Below are 10,290 nucleotides of genomic sequence, written 5' to 3'. Positions count from 1 at the left end.
TTGGTTTTTACTCCAATAAATATTCCCCCTCTCTCTCATATTGCTGTTCTTCAATATGAATAGACTGTATTTACATCCTCCCTTAATCATCACTTAGCTGGATTATAAATATATATAATGCCCTTTGCATCCTTCTTTCCTTATAAATCAGCCCTCAAACCCCTGATCATTTTTGTTTCTCTTCTTTGAACTCCCTCCAATTTCTGGAAATGTAGTGCCTAGAGCTGACCACACATTGTCAACCAAATCCTGCCACAGAACTTACTGAAAGAATAAACTTGTAGCAAGGCTAGATTTATAGCAAGGTTATGCGCCTAAGGGATCTTTACTGAAACCATTGCAATATTTTTTCCTTTCCTGTAGAGGTGCTGACAATACACAGGGAGGTGGAGGTCCCCAATAATCTACTAAAGCAACATAGTAAATACTTAGCCAAAGAAAGATGGCACAAATAACCAGCCTCCCTTTTACGTTAGGAAAATGTTTGCACTACTTTTTATATTATTCTGGCCCAATAATGAAGTGCTTTGTTCTTATTCATGCACAATCCCCATTGACCTCAGTCATGGTGAAAGAATCCATCTGCAATGAACAATGCCTCCGGCTAATTTGCTTGATTACTGTTTACATCCTCTTCCCCACCTACAAATATGTGACCTGGTAGTAAAATGTGTAGGTCTCACTCCTGCTCCCATTGAAGTTAATGGGAGTCTTACCTTTAACTTCAATGCAATATGAGCTTGGGTGTCACTTAAAATCATTTGTGCATACTTCAGGATTAATTGTTTTGAGCTCAATAAACTTTTTGAATGTTGGCTCTAAGTTTTTTGTCCTTCTGCCTGTATGTTTCTCAACTGGCAACCCTAAGAGAACATTGTGAGATGTGTTGGGAGTTTCTAATGGTGCTAAAAAGGGATTCCCTTGAATCAGCCAGGGTTTTTTAAAAACAAGTTTGTTTTTGAGGTATCTGTAATGACTTTTCTACTAATCCTTTAACTGTGCAGTGTAAGGACTTGATGTGGTGTGCAAGAATTGATATATCCAAGATAAATGCTAGAAAGAGCCAGGTAAGATTGGTGAGCCAATCTCTGTTATGAATTCATCTGCAGTTTCACAGGGAGAAAACTGTGTTATTACATTGCTCCTCAATGTGTTGTGCAACAACTAAAAATGGAGTAGCAGTCTACTACTAAGAGGTCATCTTTTCCATTTAATTAATGGAGATCCACTCCAAACTTGGGTCAATTGTGACCAGGAATTTTATGTCGTTTCTATGGTTCTTTTGCACTAGTCTGATTCTTGTATTTATTGCAGATGTCACACTTTTCTTTAATGCCTGTCCCGAATAAGGCACCACCGCTCTTTTCTTATGCTTCCCAGTACCCAGATGGACTCAGACTCTGTGGATGTTGCTTAACATTTCTGACCTCATGCTGATATTGTGTTAGGACACAATGTCTTTCTTGCAGAATCCCATCATGCACAGCAATTTCATTTCCCTAGTCCCAATAGGTTTTTATGCTTGGAGGTGGCATGGCATTTTCTGTTGGTCATCCATGCAGAATTGCTTTCTCCAAACTGTTGTCAACTTGGGTCATTTTGTGTTTCTTGTTTGAACTTGTCAAATTTAATTTCAGACATGGGTAGTACTTGACATATATTTACTTCAAACTCCCCTTCCTGTAGTTCATTGCTTTCATTATTTATAGGTGTTCTTGAAAGCATATCTGCTAAGCTCCTTACTGGGCCTGTATTTCACATTTAATGAGTACTTTTGCAATTTCATTACATTTTTCTGAAGTCCAGGTGGCTCATTGCACAATGGTTTCTGTGCTGTGGCTTCCAATTCATTACAGTCTCTTTCTACCTTGATTGAATTCTGCCCATAACATATTCATGACAACACTTGTGACCCAAAACAATTACCAGTATTTCTTTTTCAATCTGAGCATCACTTTTGTTGTGTTTTAGTCAATGCTTTGGAAACATAGGCCACTGGCAAGGTATCATGTTACAAGTCAGCCACTCCTCTGAGTTGAAACTGACTGAGATCTCAGGCTAGTCTGAAAATCTTTTGGTACTGGTGTTTCTGTAACAACTGCTTTTAACTTCCAAAAACTTATCTCCTGCCAGTCTTTCTAGAGCCATTCTGCACTGTCCTCCAGGAACATCTTGAGTGGGAAATGTAATTGTGACAAACTAGAGATTAATTTACTTAGACATATAAGGGCAGGGGCTGTCACTTTTTTTCTGTGTTTTGTACAATGCTTAGCGCAATGGGATCCTGGACCATGATTTGGACTCTTACTCTTACAATGCAAATTTTGTTGTTGTCGTCATCATCAACAACAACTTTAATATTCCCATGAATTTCTGTGAGGCCTCCTTGTTTGGAGTGTTCTATTTGCATAAATGTGCCGCATTTCTTGGATTTGCATGTGTCCTACATGACACATCTCATTCAGCCTGATACGGCTTAATTTACAGCTGTTTTCATTGGCCTGTTGAAGAACTTGTGCATTTTCATGCTGTCATTGATCACATTCATTCTAAAGCAGCAGATCATCAACAATTACTTCCACCACATCTATATCTCCAATAATCTGGGCCATGATAATTTGGTGATGAGGCAATCCCAAAGGGAAGTTGTTTGTGTCTGCAAAAAGAGAAATTGAATGTACAAACAGTCTCACTTTCTCTGTCAATTCAGGCCTGGCAGAAACCTTGTCCTGTATCCAAAAGTGATAATACCCTTGAATTCTGAAGTCTGGACACAAAAGTTTCAACTGTTCTTATAGGTTTACATTTGATGTTCTCATTCAAATCTTTTTGACCTATAGAAATCCTTATCTTGTTTGATTTTAGTATGATGGTGACCATTCTATTAATCCAATCAGTGTACTCAATAACATCTAATTTTATCATCTAATCACATTCAGCTCTTATTTTATCTTTCAGTGCTAATGGGACTTCATGTACCATTGCATATATTTTTGTTAATCTATAGCAGGTGTTGGCAACCTTTCAGAAGTGGTGTGCCGAGTCTTCATTTATTCACTCTAATTTAAGATTTTGCGTGCCAGTCATACATTTTAACGTTTTTAAAAGGTCTCTTTCTATAAGTCTATAATATATAACTGAACTATTGTGGTATGTAAAGTAAATAAGGTTTTTAAAATGTTTAAGAAGCTTAATTTAAAATTAAATTAAAATGCAGAGCCAGGACCCGGGCAGCGTGAGTGCCACTGAAAATCAGCTCGCGTGCTGCCTTTGGCATGCGTGCCATAGGTTGCCTACCCCGATCTATAGTAATGTGATGTACAATATATTTAACTCATCCCAGTCCATTCAACACATCAACAAATTCCTTAAGATGTTCTTTTATTATATTCTATAGACAAGTTACACGTACATTTGATCATCTGCATGTGCAGACTTTTCTTCAACACAGCTTTATGGTCAGTGGCCTCCTCTGGCCCATCTGTTTCTTGTAACAAAATGTGGCCTGCAGTGATCACAGTGGTCTTGCGTGACTTTGTCTAGGAGGGTGCATTTGCCTTCATGCTCCTACTGGAATGTATTGCAAACCTTCAGTGCCTTGGGTATGCCACACATTACAGTGTGGAAGGTTTCACTATCTGAGCTCTTCTGTAAAAACACCTGCCTCTAGGAAAATTTGGAAGTGTTGTTATTTCTATACCTGGATTCAGTGTGAGTTTATGGGTTACTACTGCTGAGAAGAGAAGATATCCTGGAAGTCTTTTGCTTGATGTGTTTCTCAACCTTTCCAGGTTGGTAACTCCCTATTCAAAGTCAAAACATTTTCACAACTCCCCTTATATTTACTATAAAATGGAGAGTAAAAAATGTATCAATGATAGCAATGGTCAGCCCGTGTAATGTAATGGTGTGTGTGTGTTTTGAGAGGTTGACAGATAATACTTGACCTGGAAGGCTAAGGGAGTGTATGGACTGGAGGAACCAGATTTTCTTTGCTTTAGATTGCAAAAAAAAGTTTCAACACCTCAGAACCCCACTGATTGCCTTTTATGGGCCCCCTGAAGCTCACGACCCACAAGGTGAGAAACATAGTACTGAACTATGGACTAGTTCTTCTGATGATATATCATAAGGGCCTGACACCCAGGAGCATTGGCAGGAGAGTGAACTTTGTTAATTGGCCTCAGTCACTTGACATGGTTCAGGACTACAAAAGTTGAATATGCCTGTAATATGACAGGGATCAGGAGCCACTAGCTCAGGAGGCTACCACTATAAGTTCCCCTGGACCTGATTTAGCCCTCTACCCATGAGAGCGGCATGTGAAGGAAACCTTTCCTGGGAGGACTACCCTACTTGTTTGCAGCTGCTTCTGTAGCAATGTGTCCCCCCACCCCAGGTCCCTTGGAGAGCACTCGGGGGGGGGGGGGCTCAGATCCAGGGCTGGGGGATGGCAAATGTGGAGCATGAGGGGAAGTGGTAATGGTGATGATGGGGGTGACATGTTCTTGCCCAGTTTGGAGAGCAAACTCTTGGCAAAGTGTCAAGGCCCCTATGAATTGGCCTGATGAACTATCTACTGGGAACTCATTGGGAGCACTCCAGACTCCAGGGCTGATACCACCTGGGAAGAATCTGACCCAAACCCAACTCTCTTTCGGAAGCCTATGGGCAGGATTCAGGGACCAGACAGGAAAGGGTCAAGGCTCAGGGTGGGGGAAGGCAAGGCCAGGTAACCAGAGCCAGAGCAAGGGATGAGGCAGCGTGGGTCAGAAACTCAGTGTGTGGTCTTGTTTATTCTCCAGACTGGATCTGGCAGTAAAGAACTTTGTCTAGACTGTGACCAAGAGGAACCTGGCTGAATCTCTCTCCCTTTGGGTCCGTGCAGCAGCTGTTTTCCCACAGGAGGGATTAGACAAGTCCCTTGTTTATTTTTCCGCATGGGCTTGCCTCCTCTCCCAGATCCCCCTCTCCCTACATCCATGACATTCTTCAGTGACAAGCCCTTGCTAAGAGAAAAAAACAGCGGCTAGAACAAAGGTTAAGTACTGCAGCAGAAGGTTTGCCCAACTGGCAGCCTATGTCTCCAAAAGAAATTGTTACCCAATAACAAAATGAGCAAGTGGTTAAAAGAAAAAAAAAAGATGTCCAGTGCTGTATCATAAGCATTTAAAATAGCTTGGTAATTTTTGATATTTGGGAGTGACCAGTTCATTGCTTTGCTAAGTATCTTTCTAAGCCACCTCTTGCCAGAAGAAGAGAATAAATGAAAAGAGAGAGCGAGAGAGAGAGTGGAGAGAGAAAGGCCTTTGCATAGCTTCAGCCTTTGTGCGGTGCATTCAGACTGATTTGTACCCTTTGTAGTCTTAATTATTTGTGAGAGTGGGATAACAGGAGTACGGAGCTCACCCATTATTTCCTGCATAAAAAAAGGCACACAGAAGCCGCTGATCGTTTTTGAATTAGCAAACATGATACTAAAAAAAAAAAAGTGGGGGGGGGAAAGAGAGAGAGGGAGAGAGAGAGCATAAAAAAAATTCATTAATACCATCAGGGATTAGGAGGCTGATTAAAGTGTAGCTGTTAGCGTATGCAAATGAGCGATAGGCATTTATCGGAGCCTGTGCAAGCTGTCTCAGAGCTGTAAAGCCCACGTATGTTTTTCAGCTGATTAAAACAGTTTTAAGTTCTGGAAGATTTTTTTTTGGAGGGAATAAAAAAAAATTAAAAAAAGCCACCATCATCTATCCTTTTCCTTTTGGCTAAATTCCGCCAAGTGCACTCCAACCATTTCCACTCGAATGAGCGCTCTCTCTCTCTCTCTCTCTCTCTCCTCCCTTATGAGAGCAATGAGAGTTCAGAACAGAAATGATTGCAAACCAAGCCTGGGGTTTTAGGCAGTTTTTTCCCCAGACTCCCTGTGAACTTCCAGGGTGTGACAATCTGGTGACCTAATGGATGCTCAACATGCAGCCAACTCTGAAACGTATGCACAACACTGTGCTACTTGGGATGGGAACACTGCAGCATACTCAGTCCTGGGAGGGAAGGAACGACCACATGGCTGCTAGGCCACAACCCCTTATTGTGACTTTCCTTAGTAGGCATGATGGGCCACAAGGGAGCCATGTTTTGAAACCTTCAGCAATTGGAAGCTCACATTGTGAGCTTTGAAGAAGGCAGGGAAGAGTAAAGGAAACTATAGTGGAAATATTCAGGACTCCAGAGTGAAATCCTGGCTTTGCTGAAGTCAATGGAAGCTTTGCCATGGACTTCAATAGCTCCAGGATTTCACCTCAAGAGAGGGTAGTACAGAAGGAATGCTAGGGAGGTAAGAACTTCTATGGTCATTTGGATTTCATCACACATGGCTGGTAGAGCTGACTGATTGCTGGGGGCCCTAAAGCTTCTAGCTTTGGTGTTTCCAGCCCACAAAATAAAATAAAATAACAGGAAGCTGGGTAATATATTTAAATTAATTAGTTTGATACCATCCAATTGCTCCCGAATCAACATTGTCGCTCTGGCAATGTAGCAAAGCCCACCTGACCTATCCACAGAACACGCTCCCAGCTACAGTGATGCTGTATGGAAAATGCATGATTATTTGAGATGATAGGTTTTATTGGCACGAGTTTGGGATGGGCACAACATTCACACATGGTGAAGTCGGCCATCTTGTATTCGGTATATACCACACATGTAATAGCAAAATTATGTTAGAAATGCCTGAAGACACTTTAGGAGAAATATTGTTGGTATTGTTTGCCATGCCTCATGCCCTGTAAATGTTCGTTACCAAGGTCAGAAGTTTCAAAAATGACTAGTGGGTTTTGGTACTTTAATTTCTGAATTTGCAACTTGAGACACCTTAAAAGGGTCTTTTAGGAAATGCTGAACACCTGCCCTTTGAAAATTAGGTTCCTTAGACATATTTCAAGTTGGGCATCCAAAAACGGAGGCATCCAGAATCATTACTCACTTTTGAAAATCTGGCTCATGATGAGTCTAACTGCTCAGGATGCACAGGAAGAGGAAAATTATAATGGATATATTTTTTTCAAACCTCTAAAAGGCGCTGAAATAGCTTCTCCATGATTAACAATATCATGACTTTAATATCCAGTGCATCCAGACCTTACACTGCTAGAATCAAGTGGTATGTTTCCCGAAGAAAAATGGGGAATCTCTTCTTTGCAGTGGTGTGCACTTCCCATTTCTAGCCCAAACAAGACAGCAGATCTTAAACCTGTTATCAGTCCAGCAATGTTGCTAATCCTGCACCCATGTAACTTTTTGGAAGCAAATGTCACATTTGGGGGGAAAGAAGGAAATATTCCTCTGATAGGCTGATCTTAAAAAATGGTCATTCTTTAAAGCTACTCAAAGAACTGAGAAATTTTGGGGGGGGAGGGCAGAGTATTTGAAGTTGGCTAGAATGCAGGGGAGGTGGTCCAAGGTACATGACCGATGCAATTTCTCATGTGGATCTGCAATTTATCACATATGCAGTATAAATCTCTATATGTCCTGTGTTATAGCCCCACTCAGCAGAGCAGTTATAGCTAACAGTCTGCCAGCATTTCCATTCTAAACTGATATCCGTATTTAAAGTGTTTATTACTCTGCTGTAAACATTTGCTCTGTGCTGAAACTTGGCAAACAAGGTCCCTGCCCAGCAGCAATTTTTGTTGTTGTTGCATATTTGGAAATAAATCAGCTGGGCCATTTAAAAGATTACGTCTTTTCAGTCCCAGTCTCTCATTTCTCAAGGCTGGCAAAGGCTTCCAGCACTGCAGGAAGAATGCATTAGTCTAGAAGAACGGCCTTGCTTCACTCATTGAACAGCGACCCCTCTGGATAAGTAGGAAACTGCTTTGACAGACCCTCGAGGGAGTCACTTCTGGTCCTCATTATCCCAAAGGATGGTTGTAGTAATGAAGATCCTCAATGAAAGGGGTCATTTAAGAGATGGTACTTAGGGGGCCCTTAGAATTCATGACTGATCCATTCGAGGTTGGATAGAAATATTGAAGTAGTGTGGGAAATGTCAAAGGGTAGGTCCATACTTACCGCGCGGGTTGACGTGGTGAGTTCGACTTCTCGGAGTTCGAACTATCGCGTCTAATCAAGACGCGATAGTTCGAACTCCCCACGCGCTCCGGTCGACTCCGGAACTCCACCACCGCGAACGGCGGTGGCGGAGTCGACCTTGGAGCTGCGGAGTTCGACCCCGCCGCGTCTGGACAGGTAAGTCAGTCGAACTAAGGTAGTTCGACTTCAGCTACGCTATTCGCGTAGCTGAAGTCGCGTACCTTAATTCGACCCCCCCCCCGTAGTGTAGACCAGGCCTAAGTAACACAAAAGAAGTAACTGTAGTTGACCCATAAGTAATAGCAATCATGATATAATTAAACTCAGCATTTCATGGAAGGAATTGTATCAAAAGTAGCAGCATGACACTGAACTTTCACAAGTTCAACTAGTCAAAAAGTCCTAACATCAGAAATGGGGAAAATAAAATCACTGGGCTCAGCATACAGTCTACTGAAACATATCAACTGGAGTCGCAGAAAGCATGCTTACCCTTAAGAGAAAAGAAAGCAGGAAGACTATATACATAGATATGGTTAAATGGCAAGGTTCAAGAGACTTTCAAGCCAAATCCATATCCTTCAGAAATTCAATCCCATACCTTCTCTTTGCAGAAAATAAAGATGAGGGACCAGCAGAAACTCATAGATTCACTGAGCCAGAACCTCAGCCGGGACAATTTGGACTAGCCCAATTATCTTCAAAGCTATGTCAATTTATACCATCTGAAGATCTACCCCACAGATTTTAAGAGATCACAGTTATCATCTAGTCTGACCTACTTCCCCTGAGAAGCTGTTATAATGGTTTATTACCTTTGCTGCATCTTATTTCCAATTTGAATTTTTCCAACTGTAACTTCTAGCCACTGTATCTTGAAATGCCTTTGTCTGCTAAAAGGGTCCCCTAATGTCCATTATCCCTGTGCAGGCACTTTATAGACCATGATCAAGTCACCTCTTATCTTTCTCTTTTGATAATCTAAATAGATTGAATTCCTTATTGGAATTATATGGACAACTGAGGTGTCAAATGAAGAGGAGCTGGAACAAATTTGTAAATCAAAGAGGAACAAGTCACCAGGTGTTCATCCAGAACTTCCGAAGGGACTTATGTATGAAGTGACTGAGCTGCTAAGGAAAATATGAAGTCCCTTATTAAATCTGGCTGCTATACCAAAGTACTCTCAGGAAGAGCTGGGAGAAATGTTTTAACCAAAACTTTTTTCATCAGAAAATGCAGATTTGGGTTGACTGAAACATTTTGTAAATTTATGTCGATTTCAGCTAATTGTTTTGGTTTGAAAAAACAACAAATAAATTCTCAAAAAGTCAAAATATTTCATTTAGACATTTTTGAAATGAAAGATTTTGGCTTTTCAATTCAAAATGAATTTTTGTTTTGAAATTACCTGTACTTTTATTTTTTAAAAAGGAAAAAATAGTTCAAAATCAAAATGAAACATTTTGTGTGACCCCAAATGATTTTTTTCAGACTTTTAAATTCATTAAAAATTTCAAAATACTTCAGTTTTGGGACAATCCAAAATGAATATTTTCTTTAATATTTTTGAATTGCCCAGTGAACCTAAAAATCCAGTATTCTCATTTTTCTACTGACAGGTTGCAAATGTTGACCCTCTCTTTAAAAAAAGCACAGGGATTATCCTGGGAATGTAAGGCTGTCCAATAAGCCTTACTTCAATGCCAGTCAGTTGGCTGAAACCATAACTAAAGACAGAGATACATAAAACACCTATTTAAACATGATATGGCAGGAACCAATCAGTACCAGAGTCTGTAATGTAAAATGATACTACCCAAATCCATAATAATTTTTAAGTATATTAAAATAATAAATAAAGGAGAATGGGTTAATATAATTTACCTGTACAGAGTCCCTCACAAGAGTCTGTTAAGGAAACTAAGTAGTCATGGAGTGAGAACTAAAGTAATATCATGGATTAAAAACTGGCTCAGAGTAGGAATAAATGGTTGATTTTCAATATGTCAGATGTTTAATAGTAGCATGCTCCAAGAATCTAATGTAAGACTTTTGTTGTTCAGTATATTAATTTGCAAATGACATCTAATTATTTAGGATAGTCAAAACTAAAGAACATTGAACTTCAAAGGGACCTGAAAACACTAGCCAACTGGGCAATGAGATGGTGGATGAAATTAATTATTAACAGAT

Source organism: Mauremys mutica, chromosome 9 (assembly GCF_020497125.1).
Source record: "Mauremys mutica isolate MM-2020 ecotype Southern chromosome 9, ASM2049712v1, whole genome shotgun sequence".
NCBI classification, from domain to species: domain Eukaryota; kingdom Metazoa; phylum Chordata; order Testudines; family Geoemydidae; genus Mauremys; species Mauremys mutica.
The sequence above is the reverse complement of the archived record's forward strand: the minus strand, read 5'-3'. Positions refer to the sequence as shown.